Source organism: Lonchura striata, chromosome 6 (assembly GCF_046129695.1).
Source record: "Lonchura striata isolate bLonStr1 chromosome 6, bLonStr1.mat, whole genome shotgun sequence".
In the NCBI taxonomy this organism is placed as follows: Eukaryota; Metazoa; Chordata; class Aves; order Passeriformes; family Estrildidae; genus Lonchura; species Lonchura striata.
In genome coordinates, this window is record NC_134608.1 from 58,743,007 (window position 1) to 58,769,332 (window position 26,326).

The following is a 26,326-nucleotide window of genomic DNA, read 5'->3' on the forward strand; positions in this document are numbered from 1 at the left end:
TCAGAAGGAAATGCAGCAAGTTGAGATCTGAAATTCTGATGTGGATGTGACTACATCTGTGCTCTTCAGCAAGCTGAAGTGCTTCTTACCTCCACTTGTTCTGTTTTTAACAATAAGCAGCAGCACACATAGTGATGGTTCATGGTCATTGCTGATTATTTAATCACAGCATAGCTCTGAAGCTGCATTTTTCGCTCTAACCCACTGCCTTCAAAATGGGTTGTAAATCCAACCAGAATTAAAAGGGAAAGAAAAAAGATCCTTCAGATTTTCAGGTAAAAACTCATCTTTGCAAAAGGTGTGACATCGAAGGGATATGTGGAATAAATAACTAGATTCCACAACCTGGGGTAGTTATGCAGTAAGTAAGTATTGTCAACACAAGTGCGATATCTCTCCAAAAACTTGTGCCCCTATCCTCAGTCTGAACTTAATTGCATGCAACACAAAGGTGTTCTATATGCAATACATTACACAACTTTTCTGTGCATATTCAACCCCTGGCTCTACCTACCCTCTCCTCTCATGCTAAATAGGTCCACACCCTTCTAGGCATTCGTGGTTTGTTATGGTGGTCCTACAGGGTGGTCTCTTGAGGATGAAGATCATGGTCTTCCTCATGGCTGAACTTCTGAACTCTTCCTCTCTGTGCGTGCCCTTTAGGTCCTTCAGTGCTTATCTGTGTGTGTCTGTCAGTCTTGATTGGCTTGAAGACAGGAAAGCTTCTTTATCTGGGTTCTTTGCATTCTGAGGCATTGTACTTTGTGCAATAAGCCTCAGAAATTTGCATTTTCATATGCCCTTTTGTATTTCTGGCATGGATTTCTTAAGTAAAAAGTTGAAATTTAACACATAACTCTACAAGCTAGAATATGAATGCTTAATTCATTTTGTTAACTTAAGCGAATTCCAAAAATCTGTTTCAACATAGCCATAATTGTGGCAAAAGGCTCCAACGCTTCTTGAGTGAGTGAAAAATTAAGTTTTTATTTAAGAGTTTTAACCAATCTTTTCATAGCTATAGTCTAATTTGTTCATTTTATGCTTCTTATGACAAAAAAGAGACATAATCACTCTACCTTTGGGGGTTAACAGAACCCTTGTGACTACTTGTAACCATGGAAATATGAAGAGCTACTCAGAACCCAACATCAAACTCACAGAGGTGCTGAGAGACAGAAAATAGATATATGATGAATTTGCTGCACATGAAAGCCCATTGAATCTGTACCACCTGCATTAACAACATAAAAATCAGAATCACAAAGCCTTTTAATTGCTTAAAAGCATATGGCATTTAGCATGGCTTCTCACGGGGAATGAAGGGAAATGCCTTTAAAGGTTTGTTTTTAAAGCACTGAGTGCTCTGAACTAGTTTAAAAGCAGAGACAAGTACCACGTAAAAATGGTTCCTATGTGACTAGCAAGAGTAACAATATGCATGAAAAGACTGAAAAAGGCCTCTTTGAAGAAGCAGGGTTTTCATGGATTGCAGTTATGGAGATTATGCAACCCATGGCCAGAGTTAGTCTGCACCCAGAACCATCAGCAGTGTTTGCTCATGAAACCAATGAGCCGTGTGCATATTTAACTACCTTCCCTGTGACAGCCCAAGCCACAAAACTCTGATTAACCAACCACAGCTCCAGACCTCAAACACAACCATGCTCAGAACCAGACACCTTTGGATGAAAAGGAAAACACATGCATTCCTTGCACTAATAAGCAAGACATGACCAACAATAGAAAAAAAAAAAATCTCTTCAATAGTTTGTCTCAGCAAAATGCATCTACTTGGAAGATATAATAATGAATATAATAGGAAAAAACCCTACAATCTATGTGTACACTATGTACATTACCTGGGTGCAGGGTGACCCAAAGAGCCAAAGTTTGCCAGCACAATCAAACAGGAGCTTTCTCACTCCTGTGGCTTTGGCACCATTGGACAAACTGCTCAGACCTCACTGCATGACCACTTCCTTTTCTTTAGCCCACTGATAACTGCAGAACCAGGACTGCCTTCCAGGACTAATTGTAGGTCAAAAAGTGACACATTCTGGGTCACTGGTAGCCAAACAAAATACAAACTTACTGTCTCTCACAGCTATGATTTGCCCATCATGCCACCATCTATTTTCCCCATTTGCCACAATTGTTTTTCAGGTCCCCACTAAGTTTTAAATTTAATTTTTAAAGCAAATTTTAATTTTCAGGTTCAGGTTCATGCCATGAAAAAAATAAGATACCATCTGGACAATATTTTCTTGCAATTTCTTTGTCATTTTATTTGTAGTTTCAGAGCTACCTTGCATACCTTTTCAGATATGCTGAGTTAGGGCACATTAATTACACAAACCCACAGATTATTAAAATCCAAATGGATTCCACAAGGTTACATGAGATACACAGAATGCATTTCCAGTGTGCCAAGAGAATTTTGGCTACCCTTTATATTTCCAATAAGTGTCTGATTTCTTTTTTTAGTCATATTTGGGAACTCAATACTCATGAGAAATACCACATGCAATAGGTAGAAATGTCTGAATACAGGCCAAGTAATGGAAGTCTATGGTTTTTTTATTAATGCAAAATCTCCATACTGGCCAATAAATAGAATTACGGATTAACTTACATTTTTATTTGTGGTGTTTTGGCCTTTTACCCTCTGAACATCAAGCTAGTACCTAAAATCAGAAACAAAAACATAATGTGAAAAAAGAATTAGGTGTACCACAACAGAACCAGCAAAAAGAGCAATCATTTTCATTTTTATCTTGTATTTCAGTGGAGAATATTGAGAGGCTTTAAAAATATTAAAACGAATGCTTTACTTTGTTTTATGCCATTGACATAATTAAGTATGACACAGCATAACGATTATGGAAGGAAACCTAAAATAATTGTCTACCCCAAGCTGCTACTTCCGCCTTGGGGTTTGAATTAATTAAAAGATCAAATGTAAAACAACAGTAGAAAACCACATACCAAAAAGGATTGCCCTTCTGAGAAGGCAGGAAAGAATTTTAAAATGGATTTTCTTTCCCCAGAAGGAAGAGAACTGTAGGTATCACACCAAGGCTGGGCTCTCTGGCCGAGGAGCCTGCTGGAGGAGAATGTGAGAAAGCTCAGAAGAGGGTTTTATTTTGTTGGGTGTTGCATGTTTCTCTGTCATTAAGTTGTTAAGACTCCCCTGTAATCTCATGCATCGTTTCTCCATCTCTGTTTCAAACATCGGGTCATAGGACATAAAGCTTTTAAATACACAACTACCTGGAAGCACATCCAAGGAAGCAACAAAATGGACAGGGAAATAAACATGGTAAGTACATGCGCAGAGTATCTTAATTATCATTGGTATTATGTGAAAATCACTGAAGTAATACTGGACAAGAAGCACAACTGCCCACCAGCATTTCTTATTTTAAAAACTGCATTGTTTTGGTCATTAAAATGTTCTGATTAACATATCCTAGAGAAATCTGTAGCACTCAGAGCCAGGTATAATCATCTGCTTGGACTGTACCACCTTGCAGCCCCTCATATATCTGGCAACAATGAATGTTTTAGTCATGCTCCCTCCACTCCCTCTGACTCCATGATCAAGCTGCTGCATCAAACTGTCAAGAAACATCAGCAGGACTGACTTAAGAACAGTCTGACTGTGGTCCAGACTAGTCCTCTCATGCCCTTCTTGTCTCCAAGCACATGTTCATGGTGAGGGGATAGGTCTGTGTCATATTTAAGATAAACAATGTAAGAGGTCGCTTTGATGATCATCTTTTTGCTCACCACACTGAGAACTACTGGGTTTTTTTTCAGAAGTTTAAAAAAAAAATAATTGCCCACAAAGCATAGAATAGTACATTATATGAGTCAAAATCGTTCTGTAAAGGCCCTAATTTTAATTCTTGTGGTTACATATGGAAATATAAGCATCACGTTGATATCAAAGTAGTGCAAGAATAGTTCCCACTTACGCCACGCCCAGTGACGTGCACGTAATTAATAAGCAGATTCCTGAAGCCATGGGGTGGGTGTGGAGAGGGTGGGGCCTGTGTCAGATGTGGGAGCGAGCTTTGTAGCTTTGCTTCAAGCTCAGACTGTTTGGGCAACTGCAGGAGAAACGAGTGGTGGATGAAGTCCAGCTGAAAGAAGAGCTGAAGGACTCCCATGGTGCAGAACCTCCTGGCCACCACTCGTAGGGAACAAGGGGAGGTTAAGTCCCCTTATTTTCCTTTGTTAAATCCCTCCCTTCAAACCCAAGGGATTGTAGCAGCAGTCTGGGTGAGAATACATTTAGTGTGACATTGGTGCTTAAGATTTCAAGAAGCAATGGAAATCTCTCAGTGGCTAAACACACAAAACCCACTGGATGCCAGGCTGCTCATGTGGGAAACAAAATGTGCAAAGAAAAGCAGCTTTCCACCTTTCCTAGGCAAGTTTTTCTCTGCTGAGAAGAGTCAAATCACCCTTCCAGCACCTGAAGTCATCCATGGGACATCCATGGGACATTCACATTCCAGTGTGAACTGGAAATTGCATCCCAGGTGCAGTTTGCAGTTCACACCTCCAGAGCAGGTGATGGCAGCGGGGTCCAGGGACTGGTGGAGCCAAGGGAGGGTGCACAGGTCGGGGATTCAGGGACAAACATCACAAGGGAACCCCACTGCATGCTGTGCTCAAGGGTCCAGTGCCTGCCACCCCACAACAGAGCCTTATTTTGTCCTTTCTCCTCATCAGTCTTTTCCCCAAGCATTTCTTTAGCTTCTCACAGGACTATTTTGTCATTTGCTTAGAGCTGACTGGGACTTAAAATCCACAAAGCTGGAAAAGACTTATCTTTTTGCATGAACAGACAGACGAAGTCCTAGGACTTTACGGAAAGAGGCAAACTACTTGATAATTGTTGGATTTTGGAATTAGGTTGGAACTTGGCATTCGCTTCATCCTTCCACATTGTAAATATTTCCAAGTGAATTTAAATCATGCATGTAGCTCATCTTTGAATATAATTATTAATACATACCATCTTTTCTGTTATTTGTGCTAGTTGCTGTAATTTATCTGAAACATATGTTACTATGGATTCCTTTTCATTGCCTTTTGCAGTCATCAAAATGGCACATCCATTTTATGACATATGCTGTATATATTTTTTTTATCACATCACCACAAAACACCCCTTTAATGCTGTTGATACATTGACTATTTTTTAATGTGAAATGGACAGAAAATGTCCATGGGGAAAACCAAGACAGTAAGACGAAATATGAGTGACTGAGAACAAATATGACAATAGGTTTTACAGAATTATGTTAAGTATTCTTTAGATTTTAAAGATGTCAGCTAACGTAAAACTCTAATGTACCAGCTGCCGTCCAAATAGATCACAGAATGAAAGTCCTCATGCTGAGCAGGGCTTAAAATAGAGCAGCTGATGAGTAAGACACTCTCTCTTATATAAACCTCACATTTCATGCACTAAGGCATTTCATTGTCAGATATTCGTGGGGTTGCTATTTTCCATGAAAAATCTGCAGTGGAACAAAAGCATCAAACTGTTTCACTTCTCAGGCTCCAGGATTGTTATTTTCATGCCACACAGAAACTCCCTTCTAGTCTGCTTTGTGATTCATGTGTTTGGCTGAATAACTTTCCTGGAACTCAGAACAAGAGGGAAACCTTCCCTAAGTACTTCCTGTCTTTCTACATGTACTAATAACAAGACAGAGTCCTCCCACCTTTCCCATTTACAACACTCCAGGCACACCTACTGGTTGATATACTCATAAGTCTCAGAATTAGTTTGCTTTTGCTCTGGTTTTTAAATAGCAGCTTTTTCTCTAGCAACAAAATGGGTTTTTGTCTATGTACCAAAGCAGTATTAATAGATTGCTTAATTAATAGACAACGGAGAAGTCGTAGCTTAGCATCAAACATGAAAGATTCATTGCTTTTTCCCTCTTTCCTGTCTACAGCCACTTGTGGCTTTGAAATAATTGTAATCTTAGAACCCTGGACAGAAAGAGGTAATGCTGAGAGGAAGAACAATCTGTGTCATGTGTTTAACCCTGAGAGATTGCAGGCTCACTGCAAGCATGAAACCAATGCTGAATTTTGACTGTGTAAGAATAAAGTAAAAACTCCAGAATAAGGTCTAGTATATTTACAAGATGAAATGCCGAAAAAATCAAGTCACTTTCCCATTGTCCTATTATAGACTGTCAACCTGGAAATCCATCCTCCCACTTGTTAAGCTCCTATTACAGTTACCACCACTAACAAAAAAAAGAGAATCAAGCCCCTAACTTTATAGTTTGCAAAGCTTCTTTTCAAAATATGCCCTAAGCCTCACAATTTCCTTGTGAAAGTAAATTTTTTTGTGTAACTGGTATGGAAAACCAAGTGGAGGTGCTGAGTGACTCCCAAACTCTTTAGAAGGCTGCCATGAGTTGCTCCAGTTCTAATTGTGGTTTAATATGTGGGTGTAATCCTGACCAACTCATTAATCTCCAGGCCTGTTTTTCCAACCTGCAAAAGGGAGGATACTATACTTATTTAATTAATACAATGTGTGACTGTTTAGTTTAAAAAATACTCTTTGAATGACATTTACAATCCCAGCTATACTTTTCTGTTCAACTGTTTCTGCTTCTTATTTACCCTTTAGAACAAGAAAATCAAAGCTGGTTGAAATCCATTCTCTGTACATTCCAGTACCAAAAGCAAAAGTTTTGGTGTTTAATGGGACTTAGAAAATTTTAAGACATCTACAAAGAAAAGGCAGCAAAACTCTACCCTGAATCTTAGTAAATCCTGAAGAAACATTGTCAGCAATTTTTAGGTGTGTCTTTGGCCCAATCCCCTTCTAACAAAATGGCTTCTGGAATTCTTCATTATTTTTTGTGAAGGGAGGGAAGAATCTCACACCAGCTAACTCTAGGTTTGTATACGATGCATTTAAAAAATGCAAGCAATAAATATGGTGTTGACTCAAAATTACACCAAGAATGAATACTGATTTCTTATCAACAAAAATGATAAATAAAATTCTAGGAAACATTTTAACAGAATCCCAGGGAAAAAAAACAAAAACAAACAAACAAAAAAAAACCACAAACCAAAACAAAAAAGCTGTAATTTGAAAAGACTGTGGCCTTTCAGAATTTTCAAATTAAAATATTATATTCACTAAAATTTTCTTAAGATATTTACAGCTTACCATGTCTTGTTCGAGTTCAGACTTCCAGACCCTGAAATACACACTCAATTCCATATATTTTTAATTAAGTAAAAACTCTAAAGTGCTTTAACCTTCATTGAGGTCAAATCCAGGTAGAGATAGAAATTCTTTGTCCTGAACCTTCTGTAGAGATCAAAAATATATTGCAAAGAAGTACTTAGAATTTCTTAATTCCCTGGCTTTAGCCTGATTTACCTCCTCAGATTCTTCTTCCTGTTCCTGCTATGCTCCAGGCAGTGCATTGCCAATTCCTGGGAATTCCCACTGAGTCTTTGAATATTAATTTGTGTTCTCAGAGACCACAGGGCTGAAATCAATGGGCTGGATTAGAATCTTCTCCTTTTGCCTGAAACAAGCTTTTAGTCCTTTAAATTATGATAAAGGCCAGGAGGAAGAAGAATGGATTTTAAAAACCTCAGAAGGAAGCAGGCACATTAAAAAGTCAACATTTATTGCTGTATATTTAAGAAATTAATGCTCAAATGTGGAAACATTGTGGTAGGAGGGACACCCTTTAAAGCAGCAAGTGTTTATACAAGCAAAAGCAGGAAAACCCAATTTTCCCCTGGCTTAGATTTTGTATTAACTCAACATTTTGATGAACTGGGAAAAGAATGAGTCTGCAACAGCTTATTTTGATAAAACCTTTATTTTGAAGAGGTCTGAGCCAGCCACACAAGAGCTGTGACAGACTACAGTCAACAGGTCACCACTGTGTGATTTTTTGCATCAGTTTGCAAACAATCCAAGCCACTGTTTGCAGTTTTTTCTGCCCTCATAATTGGGTTGAAGCAAGGCACCAACTCTGTGTAACAGGGTGAGAAATAGGGCTCAGTAATCTCTGGGGTTTTTAATGTACAGACAGAACAAGAAATCCAGAGATTCAAATTCAGTCTCCATAATTTTCTCTGAGCTTTGACTTGCCCTGCTGTAGGTAAGATCATAGCTTATATGTCTAGAGAGAAATGGAGAAAGGTTGGATAAAAGAGTAAGACAGGTTAATTAATCAGTATTAATCAGTATTTCCATGGCTGGAAACCTATGAACAAACAGCATCTGCTTAAAATGCTCTAAAGCAGTGGGATCCATAGCTAGGTGCTAAAATAGATATCCTATCTTGCACATGTTTTGGAAAACATTAAAAAAATAAACACATATAATTCTTCTATCTCCAAACCATTTCACAAAATTTCACCCTCCAAAGACTCAGAGATCTGTGTCCTCTGTGTCATGTACTGGGGTCATGAAGCATGGTTGAGAGAATACAAAGTTAATACATCAAAGAACTAATTTGGCTGGTTACTTCTGAACATCTGTAGGTGTTCCAGAGATATATCAAGACTGCTTGAAGGTAACCCCTGCCCAAAAAAATAAATCCAAACAGAAAAGAAACTATCGGTTTTTGGGTTATCAGTTGAGAAACCAGATTCCTTTTTCTGCAGGGAAATAGTTATAGATTTAAACACTTGCAGATTCTAAAGTGAAACTGCTGATATGGCCTTATCATACCTTAGGTAGGCTGCATTTAATGGCGATCGTATCTGCCACTCTTCTTGACACAAAGTCAAAATCCTAAGACCTGCAAAGTTTTATTGTAGCATTCAAATGTGAATACAGTAATCAGTTGGAACATGAGCTACTTTTTCCACTATTCTATTAATAAACAACAATTTTCAGTACAATTGCCACATAGCACACCCTCTTTCTGCTTTTAAATTGTCATTGTAAGCCAATCATGAGTGTAAATGTTGGTGTTTAAACATGATGTAACCATTAACATATTAACATAGCTAAGGAGGCAGTTAACGTTCTGCCTAAGATCTAATTTACTGCATTCTTAGAAAGAAAAAGCATAAAATCTGAAAATTAATCATGTGAGAGTTGTCTAGATGAGGAAATGCTTCTGATCTTGTATCAGACACACCAGTGCACAGTGCCCTGAGCTGAGCACACAGCTGAGCTGGTCTGCCCAGCAGCTCCCACGATTTGTGGGGTGCTCTACTTCATGTGCTCCCTCAAGTACCTTGCAAGGAGAAAATGCTCCACCTTTGGTCAAGCCTCACCTCTCCTGTTTGCCTTTTGTCTCCTGAAACGTGTGGTAGAAGAGTGGTGCAAACTTTTTTGGTGTCAGGAGCTGAACTCAGGTCTTGTCAAATTTCAAATTCTTAGCTCCTCATTTTTAGAATTTCAAGGTATAAGATGCCTGATTCACCTACAGATAGAATGCCTGCACTGACCTGACAATCTATTTCAAAGAAAGTCACAGAACTAGACTGATATACATCATCATATGGTGAAATTCGGAATTTGATTAACCAGATGCTATTATTTTCTTTAATATCTCATGAATAGAAACTACGGTGTAAAAACAACTCCAAACAATCTCTCACTGGGAAATCTGACATATGGCCTGCTAAGCTGCTCTCCTACAGAAATAGCAAAAGATCATTACTCTTGGCATCATTCCCTACAGCAGGCACTGGGCTCATTAAAACAGACACTACGCGATTGACTCCATAAGGAAGATTATTTCTACAGATGGGTAGAAACAATGAGCAAAACTACAAAGGCCGAGTTGAAAGAAGTAGTCAAGGAGACTTCTCCACCTCCATAACTTCTGTGCACTAAAACAAAGCAAAGCAGCACCATTTTGCTGGAAATAAGAAGATGCATCTTCTCCTCTCTGTTCACAGTATACATTTCCGTCCTACTGATGTAGTGTTTCATTTAACTCGCTCTTCTGGAGGGTTTCTGCCGAATAGGAGTACCCTGATGTGAACAGAGAGTTTGCATCCAGCAGGGGCCACTTGCTGCCAGTGTTTAGTCCCCACTCAATTAGGAGTAAAGGAGCTGTTAATGCTGTCCCGGGCTGAGCGATGGAGGATTGGGACAACCAAACCCACGCCGTGCCCCAACCCCGCTGCAACCCACACTTCCCCGGTGATGTTACCCTGGGAAACGTAAACCAAACCTCTGGGACGTGGCATCACAGGACAGGAAATGTTAACACAATTAGGATGTGGCAATGATAATCTGATGCAGCGCTCACGCAATCCCATTTAGCAAATGTATGCATTTGAAAGCAGCTCCGCTGTGATTATGTTCTTGCAACACATCCCCTCTACGCTGCTGCGTGGACTGTCTAAATTTAGACCAGAACATGGCGCAGTGGATGGCTCTACCACATTGCACCTCTGGCCTGGTGCACACGCAGAATGGAACAGGCTGTGAGCAGCTCCAGAGGCGACGCAGCATCAGTGACCAGGACATACATCGCACCCGGAGCATCAGTGGCAGGGACAGGCATGGCACTCAGCAGCTGGAGGACACGGGGGCTGAGGGACAGGGGCTGAAGGACACGGGGGCTGAAGGACACGGGGGCTGAAGGACACGGGGGCTGAGGGACAGGGGGGCTGAGGGACACGGGGGCTGAAGGACAGGGGACTGAAGGATATGGGGGCTGAAGGACACGGGGGCCAATGAACACGGGGGCTGATGAACACGGGAGCTGAGGGACAGGGGGCTGAGGGACAGGGGGGCTGAAGGACACGGGGGCTGAAGGACACGGGGGCTGAGGGACAGGGGGCTGAGGGACAGGGGACTGAAGGACACGGGGGCTGAAGGACACGGGGGCTGAGGGACACGGTAGCGGCCCTCTGGCAGGGCGGGTGGCGGGCAAAGGGCCGGTGAGCGCGGCGCAGAGAAGCGGACTCTCAGCGGACGGGAGGTGCCAGCACCGCACGGGCTCCCCGAGGCCCCGGGGCGGTGTGCGGGGCTGCGCCCGGGCCCCGCCGCCGAGGGACGGAAGGAGACGAGGCGCGGGCAGGGCGGCCACGCCGGGGCAGCGCCGCCATGACCTTCACACCTCGGCGCGTGACGTCACGGCCGCGGCTGACGTCACGCGGCGGTGACGCAGCGGCCCGGGCGAGCCCCGGCGGAGGGGCGGGCAGCGGGCGGTACCGCGGGCGGCGCCGCCGGGGGCAGCAGCGCGGGCGATGCCGAGCCGAGCCCTCCCCGCCGCCCCGGCCGCACCCGCCCCGAGAACCCCGCCGACCCCGCCGCCACCGCCACATCCGGGTCCCGGCGGCGCCCCCCGCCGAGGGGCGGGACCAGAGCCCGGAGCCGCGCTTCCGATTGGCCGGTGCCGCGGGGCCGCGCGGGGATTTGCCGGCGCTCGGGGGGGCGGGCGTTGCCCGCTCGGCGGCCGCCCATTGGGCGAGGCGGGCGCGGAGCCGCTCTGCCGTTGGCGGGCGGGCGCGTCCGGTGCGGGGCCGGGGGAGGGTGCCATTGGCTGGAAAGTAGGTTAGTGGTGCGCCGTCGGGTGGCAAGCCAGGCGGAAAGTAGGTCAGGGACGGGGGCTGCCTGCGCCGGGCGTGCGGCGCTGCCGGGGGGCCGCGACCCCCGCCCGCGCTCCCTTCGGCCGGGCGCGGCGCGGCGAGGGGCGCGCGGAGCCGCGGTGAGCGCCAGGGGCGGCGGGCGGGGGGCGTGAGGGGCAGCGCGGCCCCGGCGGAGCCGCCGCCCCCGGGGGCCGCGGGAGTCCCGGGAGGGGCCCGGGCCGGGCGATGGCGGCGGCGGGACCCCCCGGCGGCGGTGCCGGGCTGCGGAGCCGGGAGCCGGGAGCGAGGCGGGGGCCCCGTTACGGAGCGGCCCCGGGGCGGGCTGGCCCGGCGGTGTGGCGGCACCGCGGGGACGGGGCGGGCGGGCCCGGAGCCCTGTCAGAGCCGGGCCGGGGTCCCGCGGAGGGCAGGCGCGGCGGCGGGGGCGTGCCGGGCTGTGCCCTCTGCCCGGTGCGAGTCGCCCTCAGGGGTGGCGAGGCTCGGGCGGCCCTCACGGAGGGGACGGTGGCGCTTCCCCTGCCCGAGCGGGGTCTCGGCCGGCCGCTCCGGGATGGGGGCGGCCCCTGTGAGCGCCAGGAGGATGGCGGTGCTGGGGAATTCCCCGCTCGGTCCCGCCCGCGGGCAGGTGCCAGCCCCGCGGCCGGCGGCTGCTGGCGCCGCACGGAGCGTCCCGGGACGTGCCGGGGCTGTTCGCCCCGGGATCCCCGCATCCCGATCCCCCTCCGCTGCCCTGGCCGACACCTGTGTGCGAGGGGAAGGGAGGAACGGAGCACACCGGGAACACCGAGGCGCCTTCCCGAGATCGGGGATTTTGCGCTTGGGGAGGCAAGGGAATCTCTTTGCATTTTTAATTGCTGAGGTTTCTGTCACTCCGGTGTCTCGATTATAACAGTTTTGGGAAGATTTTTGTGCCTGAAAAACAACGGTGAAGGAACAAGTGGGTGTGTTTTCTTGCCTTGGAAGTAAATTTGCTTGCTGGAATTTCATAGCATTTCCTTAGTGTGTGAGGTAGAAAGGGTCAGCTGCAGAGTGTGTTCTAATCTCTTTTCAAAATTCAGCCTTTAAGTGTATTTTTTTTTTTTAAATTCTGGAACTTCAGCATTCAAAATATTATGTTTCTTTTTTTTAACACGCTCATATTAAAAGTACCTTTTCTTTTATTAAAAGGGCTCATTAAATGTGAGCGACTGATAGTACGCAGGCTGCAGCTGAGTCTGTAAGGGAGGAAAGAAAGAGTTTTGTTCCAATTAAGTATTAATTCCAGCTAACTGTCTCTGTAAACGGTCTTGCAGGAGGATGAGGTTAAACTCTGCCCTCTTCATAATGTATGTTTTGTATCCTCCAGGAATATGTAAATAGCTCTTTGAAGCATCAGGAACTACAGACCTCTCTCTGGTTACTGTAAACCACAGCTGCTTATTAAGGAAAAAGGCTTTACTCCTCCTGACCTCTGTGGGTTTGTGCTTCTCATGACCATTCCTGGATTTTTACCCCTGCTTGTAGAAATTGAGCGTGTAAAATAATCTACAGCCACAGCATTTCATTGGGGTTTTATGCTGTTTTATCCCAAATTCTCTTGCACGCTGTGCATTTCTGTTGTCTCTTTGGAGGCCAGCTGTGGTGTGTGGGGCTGTGAAGGATCAAGCTCTGTAAAAGAAGTTCTGTGGGAGAGCAGACAAGAGAGAAGCACCACAGAGAACGTGAAGCTGCCTGGTTTGGGTGTGGGGAAGCTAAGGTGGCTGGAGCTGGCATTCCACAATGCCAGAGCTGGAATTAGGGGCTGCTGCCACGTTCCTGTCACCATGTGCTCCCAAGAGACTCTCTGTGTTTGGGGACCCTTGCTAGGGATGTATTAGGAATGATGTATTAGTGATGTTTGTAGGGGGACTTTAAAGGAGATTTGTTTTTCTCCTTCAGATACCTGCTCTCAAAGATTATTTCGGGCACCCAGGAGTAAGAAGAGAGAGCATTTATTGGGTTTATTTGGTGGAGCTTGGGGTTGCACACAGTCCTTTGAAGCTGTGCAGGACTGATGGCAAAGCTGAGACCTGTGAGAGCTGCAGCCCTTGAGCTGCAGGTGAGGAAGGCAGATTTTCCAAGGGAATGGATATCAAGGATGCTGGAAATACCAGGAGATGTGCAGGTTATTTAGTTTACATGAGTACAGAAGTGCTGTTTCCGTGCTCAAATGTAACATTTTAAGCTGTTTTCAGCATGGGGCCTATTGCCTGTGTTGTTATACTTTGAGGGAGTTACAGGGAAACCTGAAGGAATACATTATTGTTAAGTGAAACAAAGTAAATTTGGTGCATCCTGTAGCGACTTTCAGTTCTGTAACCTGCAAGCTTTTCATTCTTAACCTTTACCGTCAGTTTTATCTATAGTTCTGTTTCTAAAAAAGGGCAGAAAAGTAGTAAAAGGCAGCTGCTTGTATCCCCAAGTGTTAGGAAGTTAGTTGTCTTCAATAAAAACTGTATAAAGGCATATCATAAGCAAATGACTGCAAAGAGAAGCCCAAAATAAATACATCTTTTTAATCTTGTGTAGCTTTTTGGTTCTCACTAAGTTTACAGAATGCAATATTTAAGCTTTCTCTATTTACTTTGATACAGTAAACATGTTTTGAAACTTTAATTTTTGGCTGTCATCATATTTTGAGAGCTTCAGCCTGAAATAATTGATTTTTATAAAGGCAGTCACTGACTGGATGATGCTGACTGGGAACTCAGTTACCAACTTTTGAGATTTGGTTATTGAACATTCTGCTTGATCAACCCACAGCAATGACGGTCTGTGTTTTGAAGGTGCTTGAAGATGAAAATGAGGTGGTTGATGGCATTTTCAAACCTGGTGAAAGAGCTTTCAGTGTCTCTAAGACACTGTAGGTAGATTTTGGGCAGTGGATTGATGATGGATGAAGCAAAGCAAAGGACCTGCCTGTGGGGTGTGTGTATCTATCCGTATGGGTGTGGTGGTCTTGCACCGCAGTAGGAAATATGTTCCAGCTTTAGTCAGATCTAATCCAGACTGATGCTCAGGTGTTAAATAGTTGAAACTGAAGACATTGAAGCAGAAAAATTATGCACTTTAAAAATCAGAAGGCTTTTCTCCCTAAGAGTTGGTGTATTGGGTTATTTAGAAAGCCTATTTAAGTTTTGAGGATTTTTTTTTTTTTGTGTGGGGAAGAAATCTCAGTTGTGACTATCCAATTGGTTTTATTTGTATTTAATAGCTCTGAACATTGTCAGATAACCTGTGATGCATTAAATTGAGTTTCACATTGAACAGGGTGGGTATTGAGGTAACTCACTGCCACTAACTGCTTATGGCACCTGCCTTTTTTATCTCAATTTGTTGGAAATATGCAGTAAGGCTACTTATCCAAGGCCCAGACTTCATCTCCTTGGAAACCTGATCTTTCACCAGATGTTGGAAAATGTAATTTCTTTTTTAATCCATTCTGCAGAAGAACGCAGATCAAAACAGCATCTTCAGGCTTTGTTAGTTTGGAATATTAATTACCTAAAAAAATAGTCTGACATTTCAGTCTCTGCCCCAGAGAAGATTGATAGTTTCTGTTGTGTTTGGTATTATTTAAAATTTATTTTAGCTTGTGCTCAGATTCTTGGTTTATAGTTTGATTTGATTCAAGAACTGCCTGATAACGGGTTCTTCATGAGTAAAGTACAGGATTGTTTGAGGACCCATTCCTGCAAGGATTTATCTTTCCTCTCTCTCTGTTCAGGTCACACTTTCTCCTTTGCAGCTGCAAAAAGGTATTTCTTAGGCAGCACATGGAGAATTTGTAACCTTTTCAGTCTGCTGCCATTTGAGAAGCTGTTATTCAATGTCTGCTGTGTCAGACGCACTTCTGGGTCAGCTGCTGATGTCAGAGCAGCTTGTGGCCCTGTGCTGGAGCTATGCTGGAGTTTACTAGGTTGGCCTTGTGCAGGAATGGTGCCAGTAGGCTACTCAGAGAGCAGGAGATCTCCTTGGCAGCAGTTTGGAGGGGAGAACTCTGCCAGTCTCTTGGGGCCCAAGGTGTTGATGTTTTCTGCTGACTTTCAAGGGGCCCATTCATGAGTCCGAGCAGCTGAGGCAGATGGTTGTAGTTTTGAGGTGGTTTTGGCTGGGTTTTCCTTGCAGGTGTTGGTGGGCTCTGTTTTCCACAGATGCAAGGCAGTTCAGTGGCACCTGGGAAGGGCAGCAGACCCATTGCTGAACAGTTGTTCCCTGTGTGGCTGGGATGGAAAGCCATCTTCCCATGGGCAGTGGACGTTTGGTGATTCCTAGGCAGCATCTTTTGGCACCACGTCTCTGAAATCACTTTTCTAGGGAGATACTTTATAGCAATTCTTAGGTGCTCATTCAATTGCAGCCTTTTGCCTTAATTCCTTCCTGTGTCAGCTAAAAAATAAGTGAATGGAATCCATGTATTTTAAAGATTGGATGTATTCTTGATACAGGACTACTCAGAAAACCCTAACATTTTTTTATCCATTTGGGATTGATGTAGGATTTCAAGGGTGAATGAAAAAGACCACCAGAGAACTGAGAAATTACTATTATTCTTGATCTCAAGTTGTTTTTATCTTGGAAACTTCCTTAAAGTGCCTTTACCTTTTATAATTTGCCTGACCAAAATGGACAAAATCAAAAAGACTGGTAGAAATTGTTAAATAATGCTGTACTGCAGAATATTTATCAGGTGAAGTGAGAAGGAAAAGTTACTTCCTAGAAAAAATAGGAGAAAATAAAGCTAATAAACTTTTATTTTAACTCTTTTTCTCCTTCTTTCTTTCCTCTTTTGTAAGAATGTTTTTTCAACAGAAAAAACTGTTTCAACTGACAAAACAGTTATTTTATAGTTTCTTTGAACTGGTTTGGTTGGGTTTTCTTTTCCTTAACTTGTTATGAATGGATTTCTTTGTTGTCTGTGGATTTTCTTGGAGCATTACAAAATTTAAGACTTCAGTTCCAATTTGAAGCACAATGATCTATTAAAATATCAAAACTTTGATATTGTGCATATGCATTGTAGTCATTGAGAGTGGCAGCAAGTTGGCTTTGGTTTGAGTGCCACTGATATTTTTATCTTTCACTCAAGGACCTCTGATAATTGTGTTTTAAATCTCCTTGAGTTTTGGGCTTTCTGCTGTACTTTCGCTACTGGCTTATTAGTTTTCATATAATCTTGGAAAATAATATTTATTTTGCCCATAGACTTGAATGGCCTGGTCATTTTTCAGGGATAGAATCAGTGAGTGGTCTTGAATAGATTGCAAAAAATTCAGGTGTTTGTTTTGGAGGTTTATATTTTTTTAACCTGGTCTTGACCACGTTGCGGTTTCCAGTTTGAAGTTCTAGAATTGTTGACTAAGAAACAGGAGGCCCATTTATTCCTCTGTTCCCTTTCCCAATGTGCTTTTTTGCCAAGGCATTTCATGTAATCTTGGCATTTGCAAATTGGCTTTTTTATTGATGAAATTAATGCAATGAGCTAATGGAAAAAAAAGTCAGTATCAACACTGTGCCCTCAACATACTTTATAATATTTTTGTGTTACAGTCAGGACATGGCCCAAGTTTCATAAATCCAGAAACTTAACATATGTTTGTGATCTTACAAGGCTCTGATACCTGGAACAGCTTTTTTTCCTTATCAGTCTGATAAAGCCCCAAAATATTAGGCAAATTTACTGTCTTAGAGTAACATTTTACTGTGGTTTTAATCTATACCAAATTTAATATGGCTTGGAAATTTCTATTACAAATAGTGTTGTTTTCTTCTTGTTTTTATAGAGTTTCTTATTTTTTTTCTTATTTTAAAATTTATTTTCACTGCAATGACCAAACCAGCCTCTCAATATTGTAGTTTATTTTAGAAACCTGTCAAGTCAGGTTCAGTGACTTCTTAGACGAGCTTGTCACATAAAACATTTGAATTGCTGGAAATGTGCTGTAATTAAAGAACAATCTTTTAAAAATGTTTTCAAGTGCTCTCTATGCAGTTTGGGTCCAAATTCTAGAAGTACTGGAAGTTATTTGTAGTTTAGAAATACAAGGCCAGCAATTGGATATTCCTATTTTAAATAGAAAAATAAAGAGTTTATGCTAGTTTGTGTTCGTGTTGGATTTTCTGTTTCACTTCTGTTAGAAATTTTAGGGCGTTTATGTAAATACATTTTTCTCCATCTGAGACATGTGCAACTTGGTCAGCTTGTCTGGCCAGGAGGCAGTCTGAAGAAAGATGGGTATTTCCCTATTACAGCATTTTAAAATCTAGTTCAGTCTGTTGAAGATATCTCAGCTGGCAATAATGCGATCTCAATGACTGTACTTGGCATTATTTGTTGAATGAGGTAATTCCTGTCCTCATTTATCTGACTTGACCATGAGACTCTTCCATAGCAAATGCCTGCTTTATTTCCATAGCTGGAGTGGCTCTTCATTTGTCTTACTCTGTTTTTGTCATTATCAAGAATAAGATGATGAGGGGGAAAAAGCCCAACAGAGGAGAAGATTACTGCAGTCAACTATTGGAGAAGCTCTTTCTAAAATTCCCATTCCTGGTGGGGATTATCAACTCCCCATTTCAGAGAAAATTTTAACAATTGGATACAGCTGATGCCATTATGCAGTTTTTCTGACTGTCCTTTCTCTGTGTGTTCCTCCCAAGAATTCTGGTCTGACAGATGGATTTTTGCAGATTTTCAAGGAACATGTGGGAAACATGCCGCTGTTCATGGCAGGATCATCAGGGCTCTGCTCTGGTACCTTGACGGGACAAAATCCTGTTTTGAGTGCCCAGCAGTTTGGTTTATAATGACACGAGTCCTTTGCATCATCTGAGGACATCTGGACGAGTTTGGACAGCAGTTTTGATGATCATTGCAACTGGGTTGCCATGGACAGTGTAGCCTCCATCAGTGCTCCAAGCCCTTCCTGGCTGAGAATTTCCATCTGTATATCCTGTCCCTCTGCTCCATGGTGGCATTTATGTTTGGGCCTGCTTATGTTTGGGAATCTGCTGGCTCTCAAAGCAGAGTATTTGCCCCAAAAGAGTGATTTGAGATTGCTGATGCCATGCAACTTGTGGCTTCATAAACATTTCTGCTTTTGTGGGTTAGGAAACAGCTCACAAAGTGAGTATTCCTGAAGGAGAGGTGGGAGAGGCAGGAAGTGTGAAGAGTGCTGTTTTAAATGTGTTACACTGCAACCTTCATGTGGAAGAAGAGTCTTTGTGACAGAGTATTTTTGGATTAAGCTCTGTTGGGTCATTTCTTTCATAAATCTGCATAAAAATTTGATTAAAAAAATCTGGCTTTGGCACTGAAACCCAGAAGCCAGAAAATAAGCAACTTTTTACTTTCATCTCTGGAGCTATACAGTAGAGCTTTTCAGTATTTATTGTGCCATTTTGTAAAAATTCTCTTTTATAACAAAGAAGAGTAACTCAGGCAGACCTCTGACTCTTCCCTTTCCCCTTGCTGGCCCATGTGCCTCTGGGTTTCCAGATGGACAAATATAGAAGTGTTTCAGATATGCAAATCTCTCAGGAGCTCATTCAGCACTGTCACCTGACTTTGCTAGAGATGAACACTTACGTGGCCAAGTTGTTGTCAAACTGATAGTTTATGTAAAATTGGCAGAGACTCAGCAATGGCTCCAGTTAAACTTGCCAGGAAGTCTGGAGGAAATGGAATATAGGAAAGAGACTGAGGGGAGGAGATTTTTTTTCCAAGACAATAGATGGTTTGAACCCCATTAAGTGTGCACACCTCTGCTGCCTTTGAGGAGGGGACATGTCTCTTTTAAAAAATAAAGCAAAAAAAAAAAAAAACAAAACAAAACAAACCTGAATTGCTGTTCAAGAATTATTTTCAAACTTGGCATAGATCTCATCTTTCTGCCAGTTGGTTTAAATATTCTGTTTTCAAGAAGCAAAGCTTTTGAAAGCCTACCCAGGCTTCCATTCAGAGAAATATTGGCACCATAGTTTGTTCTTGATGTTCTTATCAAATAGCTGTTCAGGAGAATTGTTCTTATCTTCAGTGGCATGAAAAACTTTCTTAAGACTGTAATGTGCCCTTATTAAAGAGATTTACTAAAAATTTTGAACTTTATTTGGAGTATAAATGGAACATGAGACAAAGTTTAACTCAGCAGATAACAGGAGAATTAATGCCTTCTACTTAAAGTGAATTGACTTATTTTTTCCCTAGAACATATGAACACTAATAGAGACTAAATAGTTGCACACCTTGGAAAGAAGCAGAACCAAAAAAAAATCTTCCATGTAATAAAAAAGTGAGCAAAAAGTGCCCTATTGGTATCTCATTAGAGACCCAGGTAGTGTTTAGCATACTGATGATCATTGTTCAACATTTTAAGATTCTTCAAGTTTCTTTAAGTGCTTAAATTAGTGTGGCAGAGTTCTTACTGCTTTTTAGACAAAATGAACGTGCCTTTTAGAACAGGATTTGCTCAGGCAAGTGCTTAAGCCTCCATGGATTCATTCATGGTGTGCTGTAACACTTGTGTAATCTACTTTGGCACACATTTCGGGTGCATACTTCTTATTTTTTAAAACAAATATTTGGTCACTCGTCTGACTCGTCCTCTACTTTTAGGATATTTCTGTGGCTTGCTATTTTCCTGTAGCCCCAAACATACTGGAATGGTGGTGTCCCTTGACAAGTCTGGAAAAGTACTGCTTTCTGTTATTTGTCAATGAAACCTATTTTTCCATTTTTCTGTTGAATTTTGTTTGGTGACTTTGGAAAGCCTGGTAATTGGTGTCTTAGCTGGCCTCTGACCTTATTTGCAGGCACAAACACTCGAGAATTCACCCTTGGAATTGCCTGTGTGTGGCTTTCTGTCCTTTTGTCTCAGTTCTGTGAGCGCTTTGTTTGCTCTTTGGTGCGTGCGTGCGCGTTTCGTGGTGGTGACGATGTTTTGGAGTGATGCTGTGTTGGCAACCAGGTCACAGAATAATATTGGTGCAGGTTCTCAGGTTTGCCTGGAGGAGTGGCTGGCAAGTGAATTTCAAAGACTTTCAGGAAGCAGAAAAAGAAACTTCCCTGCCCTTTCAACACCTTGAAGACCCTTGGTGCATTAGGGATAGGTACAGCTAATTTTGATTGCCCTTTCTAGCAAACCTGCTGGCATGTTTCAGTGAAGGGTTAGATTTTCACCTCCAAATACAACTCAGTATATCCCCTTTAACTCCTCCCTATGACGGAATTTGGCCGAGCCTTTGTTTGGCAGCAGCTGGTGAGTTTCTCTTCAATCATTCCTCATAGTGTAGTTCTGTATTTTCCACACAACCTTCCAGAAGTGTACTCATCCCAATCATTTCCACATGTGAGCTTTTCCTTGTTTTCCACCCTTCAAAGGGCTGGTCACTTTGTTCCTGGTGGCTCCTTCTGTTGTGCTCTGCTTTTATCTTCATCGTTTTCACATTCCCACTGTTCAGGCTGTAGGCATCGGTCATCTCAGTGCAGTTAGATTTGATGTTCCATGTGCCATCCCAATGCAGAGCAATGTTTATTAACCCTAACTGGACTAATACTCATCCATGTTCTTTCTTGACTGTGCTGCTGTTGGTGGGAGATGGATTTCACTTGGGTGATGATTAAACAGCCTTCTATAAAAGGAGCAAATTTATCCAAAGCAGCTCACAAACAAAATAAATGCATTTCAGAGTATTTCTTGAATGCTTCTATTACCCTGGAGGCTTTGTGGGTACTTGTGCTGTAATCTGCTTTTGAGAGTTGACATGTGTGCTCCCACATTGAGGTGTGTGTTTGCAAGGGAAGTTGAATGGACACTCACTGGTGAGCTCATCATCTCTTCCCTCCCCGGTACAGTCTGACTTCTGAATCACCTTAATGTCATTACTCAGACTTGCAGCTTTAAAAAAAAACAAAAAACAACTTCTTAAAAGGATTAGGTTTCATCTATTTTGTATCTCTGATCAGTTCACTGTGGGGTTAGGTAAGCACCAGTGCTATATGGGAGTACCCAGCTGAATGCTGAAGCCAGGAGGTTAAAAGCTCTTGCAGTTAGAAAGGGTTCAAAGGTTAGATTTTCAACTTCTCAACTAATGACACAGTGTGAGTTCTGTCTTCTGGATCTCCCAAAGAGGAGTGTATGCTGCACTGTAAAAATCCACCTAGCCCTGTATTAAATAAACTATCCATCTGATTCATAGTTACTGTGTGTGAGCTGAGTAAGGATTAGTCAGTAGCATTGATTCTGGCAATTTCCACTTGGCTTGCTTGAGAAATACATGTGCCCTTTCTAACTAGCAGCTGAGTCCTGTTCTGTACGTCACACTTCCAAGAGGAAGTGACTGAGGGTAGAAGGACTTTATTGACTGGCAGTTCCCAGGGCAACATTAGAGAGGTGCACAAAAGAATCTGTGCCTTGGTAAACAAGGCTATCAAGCTGGACTCAAAGGTAGGTTGATCTATGTAGGATGTTAATTATGTCATGACTTCAGTGGTTTCTCAGACTTGGTAACGTGTGAATAGAAAACTGAAAGGAGTTCAAGGAATTAACTGTTTTGCAAACATAAAGTGTCAGATGAAAGGAACACAAACTCACTTAAAGGAAGAAAAAGCAATTCACTGAATTAATCCTTCAGGCAATGAGTTGAAAATGTTATTTGGTAGGAGAAAATGAAATGAGGTTTAATAGCAGATAGGTGACTTAGTAAAATTCAGGCTAGAAAAGTTGGAAGTTAGGAGCAAGAAGAACTAAGCTTCAGAACAGAAAATGTGGTAAGGGATTCATTCTTAAAACATATCAGTTCTTCCAGGATATCTTTGTAAAGTAAACTTTGACCTGAATTACAGCATATCAGTGTGTCCTGTAAAATAGTAGATGAGATTGCCTCCTGTTGCAGCAGAGAAGAGCAGAATGCAGGATTGTATAAGGGAACAGATATGAATGAATCTGGTATCAGTGTTGAGATAAAACTTGCCTGCTTATCTGTACTCTGTGTTTGAGTAGAAGGAAGTGCAAGGACATACAGCTTTTACCAGGCTGAGCAGCACAGGGAGGGCCAGAGAGACCTGGAGCAGAGAGAGGGGGACTACAGAGACTCTTGCAGCAAAACAAGTCAAAATGTTAAAAATACTGCAGGGGGTTCTCGTGTTGTTATTCTCTAAAGCATACACAAAATGGAATACTCATGAGTTTTGTTCAGTAGAACTAAAATGCAAAGCAAACACCACTTTTGGTCTGTAATCTTAAAATAATTAAATTGATTAAAATATAACACTTTTTTATTTTGGAATAAGAATATCAGTACCAGTGACAGAATGTTAATACCAGTGATTTGCTGTAAGGTGAAATTTTGAGCAATGATACTGGAGGGAGACAAAAGTGTGACAGAAACCTGAGGAGCTGATACTCATATTCAGGAAAACAAAGATAGAGTGATTTAACATGAAGATAATTAAGATGCCTTTACATTTGTCAGTTTAGTTGCTCAGGGTAAATATTTAGTGTTTAGTCAGTTCCTTCAGAATTTAGAGAATATAAATTTAAGCTTGTACATTTAGGGACAACAAATAAGTTCAATGCATGTAGAAGAGAAAACAGAACCTTTGAAGAGAGCTGAAGGGGCTTTAACAGGTTAAAAAGCATTTCAGCTGAGCACCAGATGAGTGACTGAAGAAAACATAAATACAAAAGATGTATGTATTTCTCTATTAAAGTCAGGGCACAATAGTACATGAGATTGAAGTGAGCATTTCAGAAAAGTAGGGCTCTTAAAAAAAGCTAGAACTCTTTGTGTCTATTGTTTAGTCCATGCTCCTTTGAAATATGTGATTCTTTTCTGTTCTAAGCGAGTTTGTCTGGTTGGGTTTTTCCCCGTGTGTAATCAAAGGTCAAAGGTTGGGCTTGATGATCTCGGAGGTCTTTTCCAACCTTAATGATTCTATGATCCGTAGCAGTTCACCCACTTCAGTGGCTCTTTGGCCTCTTTTAAAAAGATAACTGAGAGTTTTATTTAATGATAGGAAAGATCTGGCATGGTAGGAGAGGTTTGAGGTGAGTGGGGCAGTGTGTATGGACTGAAGTGCTGGGCAGGTGAGGCTTAGTTCTGCCATGCTGGTGTTTGTTTTGGGTGGTTTGTGCCTGCTGACTTTTATGGGGTTCCTTGCTCAGTGCTGTTGGTTTTGGGTGCTGCAGAGGAGTTCAGCTGGATTTAAAATTCCACTTAGGAAAGCAGACACCAAGCATATAAACCTGGCTTCCTGTGTTAGACTGTTTTGGTTTTGATTTTTTTTTTTTATATAAGCTAAGCTTTTATAAACTGCTTTGCTAAACTTGTAATGTCTACTGATTCTGTTCAAATGTTCCACCTGGTGCTGAGTGGTGGTAGGGTGATAATTGCAGGTGAGTTGAAACAGAGTTGACCTGGAAGGGTTTTTTGAGGATGTTGTATATTTCACACTTCCCTGTGAGGGTGCCACGTATATTGTACTTGTAAATAGAAATTTCTCTGAATACTTAAAAATGGAGATAATGTTCTTGTACTGATAACAAATGAAGGCAAGAGAGACAGTTGTAAAGTTGCTGTAGAGTTGTGTCTCCAGCAGGGCTGTGAGTTGTTCCTGATGAAGAGTAGGATTAGAGTTATTTTGAGCTCAGGGGCTGCACAGGCCACATGTGGTGGTAACCCACAGCAGAATTCCTTTCCATGAGCTGGTCCTACCTCTCTGTGCAAACCACATGAGTTTCTAGGCCTCCTGTTACCTGGCAGAGAGTTTCCACAGCCTTTCCACCTCATGTGAAGGGCTGTGTTGTTTTGAGCCTTTCAACCAAGCTTTGTTTGATGTTCCCATGATGCTGGATGAGTTTGTAGATCTTGGTCCTGCCAGTTTTCTAAGCTGAAGAGGACCACTTTATTTCATTGTTTCTTAAGCAGAACTCATTGCCTCTATTGTTCTACTGAGTGAAAGTAGAAAGTTTTCCATTTTCTAATAAATTTAATTGCTGGGGCTTTGTTGGATGATATCCAAGCCATCCTCTGTTCAGAAGCTGTAAATAATTACGAGCATTTGTAAGTGGTAACTAAGGGACTACATTATTAATATTTGGCACAAGTCTGCTACTTGCAGAAATAAAATCATCTAAACCTACTTAAGCTTTTTTGAGGAGGAATGTGAACTGTCTAGTGATCCTTCCTAGGTCCACTGGGATCAGACTGCGTAGGTCGTGGAATGTTCTCTTTTGGAATTAAAACAATGGGTTGGAGAAACTGTTAGTCAGATGTCCTTTTGGTCTGTGTTGCATCCCTTCTTGATTAGGTGGAGAAGGAGGTTGTTGTGTAGATGGATCTTTGAGTCAAGGATGAGAAATAGTTTAAAAAAAAATCAAGCATGCAGCCTTCTGTTTTATGAAGAGTCCTTTTTTGGGGTTGGGTGGCTGTGGTTTGTTGTGTTGGTTTTTTTCTGAACAGGTTTTCTTCCTCAGTTGCCCATGTTTGGTCTTGGCAGGAATTTTTATCCCTTGGCTTTTTTTTTTGCATATGTGTGTCTATTACACACTGTTCTTCCCAACTTGCATTTCTATTATTTTTAATTTTTGTACCGGTTGAGATGTCTGCATAGCAATAAGGATCCCATTTAGATTTGGGAACTTGCGTCTTTGTTCCAAATACAGCAGCAATTTTAAAATTTCTTCAGTTTCAGTTGTAATGTAAAAGACTGTTGATTTAAATTAGAAATCATGGATTTAAAAGCCTGTCTGGAAAATACAAGTCTGAGGCTTGTATCCAGCTGTATCTCAGGCTGCTGAATGTCACAGGTTTGGAAATTTGGTGGTTCTCAACATCAGTGTGAATGTACAGAGGCACAAAAAAGGAATATGTAGTATCAGGCATTTCTCTAAAGGGCTGTCCTATTGCTGTAGGCCTTTCTCAAGAAAATAAAGCTTATACTCCCACTGCAGTAGTGACTGCAGAGTGGATGGGAATACTCCTCTGCTGTGTCTGTGTATTAATAACTTGCCATTCACAAAAGAGCAGAGAAAATGTCACAGTGCAAATGTGGATCAGTGGAAAGGTTTCAGCACACCTTGTCTTGCTCAAACCAAGGAGGGATTTGTGTGTTGAAAACAAGTCCTGTGGGAGTGCTGAAAATATCTTGAAAGTGCAGAAAGGCTGTAACAGGGATATTTTAAACTGCTTACTGTAGTTGGATGGGACATTTCTTCCCTTCCCCTTCTCTGGCACGTCTCCTCCCCTTGCTTTGAGCTGCTTCTGGGTATCATCTGCCCTTTCAGCAAGGCACTTGAGATTGCTGAGCCCCCAGAAGATTGTGCTTTCTCTCAAGTTATTGTTCAGCCTGATGAATTCAACACACTGTGCAGGCAGGCTCTGAGGACTTCATAAAAGTCTCTGCTGAAGTACTGGAGGGGAAATCTGGGGGAAGAGTGACAAGAGACTAAAAAAGGAAGTAAAGCCATCCCTTTGGCACTAAGGTGTTCTACCAGCTGTCCTGTGACACTTTGCTGTGAGGTTTACAGCAGTATCTTGTGCTTATCCTGAGCTAGACAAATACAACTTTTTCCAAGCCATATTCTGATGGTTTTTCCCTAAACTGTCACTATTTACTCCATCAAGTCTTACTTTGAATGCTGTAATTACTAAGCCTCAAAACCAAAACCACTCAAAATGCTGGCTTTAGCGAGGTCCATGTTGTAGGGTGTTTGGGGCTCACCTT

At 42.3% G+C, this 26,326-nt stretch overlaps 1 protein-coding gene across 6 annotated transcripts in view; it reads left to right on the top strand.

The window, feature by feature from the left end:
• Window positions 1–11,470: 11,470 nt before the first annotated feature.
• The window catches only part of BMAL1 (basic helix-loop-helix ARNT like 1), a 47,889-nt gene continuing 33,033 nt past the window's right edge, over window positions 11,471–26,326 (top strand). For 2 of the 6 annotated variants that reach the window (XM_021527549.1, XM_021527555.2), the window contains exon 1: window positions 11,545–11,586. The gene's annotated coding sequence lies outside the window, so the exon portion shown is untranslated. Of the gene's footprint in view, window positions 11,591–11,636; window positions 11,703–26,326 lie in introns of those variants that run through there. The other 4 variants (XM_021527552.2, XM_021527551.2, XM_021527554.2 and 1 more) reach the window with 4 other exon arrangements.